This window comes from Monodon monoceros, unplaced genomic scaffold, assembly GCF_005190385.1.
Source record: "Monodon monoceros isolate NGI ecotype Baffin Bay Population unplaced genomic scaffold, NGI_Narwhal_1 Super_Scaffold_16, whole genome shotgun sequence".
In the NCBI taxonomy this organism is placed as follows: domain Eukaryota; kingdom Metazoa; phylum Chordata; class Mammalia; order Artiodactyla; family Monodontidae; genus Monodon; species Monodon monoceros.
The window spans coordinates 52,528,676-52,531,471 of NW_021703772.1; the positions used below are offsets into that span (position 1 = coordinate 52,528,676).

Here is a 2,796-nt window from a genome sequence, read left to right on the forward strand (position 1 = left end):
TTAGCCTGTATATTATATCCATTTCCCGAACTTCTTACATGGAGATTTCAAGGCCTTCTCTCAGTTAAAAATATGAACAGATAGCTTTGTAATGATAATGTTCCCATATGTTCATATGGCACTTGTACACTTTTAAAAGTTCCTTCACATGCACCATCTCAAAATAGCGAGGGCACAAAATGGTATTGCTTGGAGAATGTTGCTTCCTTGATCCAAGCAGTTATTCAGAGAGAAGAGAGGAGTTTATGAATATATATTTGTGGCCGTATACAATGTGCAGGGATTAATGCCATGGATGAAATCAGGCACTGTGGAGAACGCGCATCCAAGGGAAATCCAAAAGAGGATATCTTTTTTCTTAGTGAGAATTAAATTAAGGTGATTTTTAGAGCAGTTGCACTACAGTCCCAGCTGTTTCCAAGGCTGTGGTCTAAAATATTGGATTATGTATTTTTTTCCATACTTGAAAAATTTGCAGTACAGCTTCCACAGAATACTGCCAAATAAATACTAAGGATGTCGATGTTTATTCTTCTGGAACAGAGACACAAAAATCAACCAAGAACTCTATTTAGGAGTGGAGGGAGACCCCTGAAGGACAGCATTTCACTTGTACATTTTCATTATGTAAGAGTAAAGGATCAGGACAGCTCTCAGGACTTTCCTATTGGGCTCTACGGCTTACTTTTGTTAAAGAAGAGTGCCAATGCAGCCAAGGTTGCAGGTTTGATACCCACATAAGAGGAAAATCATTCTCTGGTTACAGACCGCACCTTGATCAGCTGCCCTGCAAGTGTATGCCATTGACCAGTAAAGAGTTCAAGAAAAATTGAGGAGCTGTTAATACCACACAAGACGCCAAAGCTCCTTTCAAACTGGTATATGCAGCTGGGGCTTCATCTCTGTTGTATCTATTACTTAATTGGATTTTAAAGCATCTACTACTTTAAGAACATCACCATCTTCTTGTACACAACAGTTTTAACCATGCAACACATTAGGGGAATCCAAGACAGAATCTCTCAAATATTAAGTAGGTAACAATATGCAGAACAATACTTGTGACTAATCCTGACAATTTCATCTGATTACCTCTATTTTATAGGCACATTACTTACTTGCAGTTTTCTTACAAACTTTTTGTTTTAACAATTGCTACGTTGGTCTATGCTTTGATATCACTATAACTTTATTTGGTTCTGCTTAAGTTTTTTTCTCACATGATTTAAGTTTTAGGTAAGTATGAACTAATTCTAACTTGGAGAGCTCATTCTAATGAAAATGACTCCTGTAAGATTATATATAGTTTCACAGTGTATGGGATGTAGAGTGAGGGTGTGAAACGCATACACAGTAAACCCACAGCATCATATCTGTGTCAAATTTCTCCAAAGAGAGAAGGACAAAACTAAACAGCTAAGGAAGGGTCTACCTGACCACTCTTTTCTTAGTTCTCACATATTTTCTGTTCTGAATTTTCTTCTTCCAAACAACAATAAGGAGGGTACAAAAAAGGTAAAAATCTTTGTTCCAAGGAGAACTTTGTTAAAGTAAGCTTTAAGGACTGGAGCCAAAGGCCTTTTCCCATGAGCTTCTGGAGCAAAACACAAATGGAAACAGGTCCGCAGATAACAAGCAGGGCTGGTCCCTGGGGCCGAGCTTCTCAGCCTGCAGCTGAGTTACGTTCCCCCACTGCTGGGGACTGTTAATGCCTCTGGCCCAGGATCAAGGAATAGTTAGAGGGACAGCATGGCTGTGTTCCAAACATTACCTAGGCTGTAAGCATTACCAACTGAGTTTAAACTACAAACATCACTAAATGAATCTGTACTTGAACAGAAACCCTCAATTAATTTTAGCTATAACTGTTATTCTACAGTTGGACAGGACCTTAGAAATTCTCTGATGAGATCCAAATCCCTCAGTTTCCAGGTAAGGGGACGACCAATTAAGGTAAAAAGACTTATCCCAAGGACACACAGCTGGTTAGACACAGTATCCTTGGCTATTAAAGGAAATGATCACATTTTGACACCAATGACATTTTCACTGCCTTCATACTTAAAAAGATGAGGCAAGTGATCCCTGTCATAGTGTGCCCGACTCCCACCTGATCCCCATCCTCATTTCCTCGTTGAGTATCACACCTTCCTCTTTCTCCATGAGTTTCCCCTTCTCTGATTTTACCTCCTTTTTCTAAACCATCCCTGACTCTCCTCCTTGCACTGTATCCCTCTACTCCTCCCCATTCCTGAGCCATAAGATAGTACAGAGTCAGGAATAATGAAGGGGTGCTTGCTTCGGCAGTACATATCCTAAAACTGGAATGATACAGAGAAGATTAGCATAGCCCCTGCGCAAGGAATAATGAAGGGAATCAAGAATAGCTATTGCTTATATCACTTTGTAAGCTTTGTCAAAGGTTTTACATCTTGACAGGACATTTCAATATCCCTACTAAAGTGTCTCCATCAAAATGTCCAGCTTTGCAGTAAAGATGAGCCATCAAAAAATCCAGGAAGACTAGATAAGAGATTTCACATTTTAACTTCTGACTGCCCCATTATCTGTCTTCTTTGTACCTCTCCATTCTCTTGGCCACCACTGTCTCTTGTCCTGGAACCACTGCAGGGCCCAGCTCTGAGTGGGCTCCAGCCAACCTCACACAGGCGCAATCTGAGGACGGCACTGGGCAGGGTACCCGATGTTCTCTCTCTTTACTGGCTTCCCTACTGCTGTGGATGGGGAAGCCCTCAAAGAAACAAGCATGCACAACTCAGAAGGGGGAAATGGAAG

General features: G+C 40.8%; 1 non-coding gene across 1 annotated transcript; it reads left to right on the top strand.

The window, feature by feature from the left end:
• The first annotated feature begins 2,291 nt into the window (after positions 1–2,291).
• On the top strand, positions 2,292–2,399 carry LOC114897393. Its single transcript, XR_003794113.1, has one exon. It is a non-coding gene; the product is annotated as a U6 spliceosomal RNA (small nuclear RNA).
• The last annotated feature ends 397 nt before the right edge of the window (positions 2,400–2,796 follow it).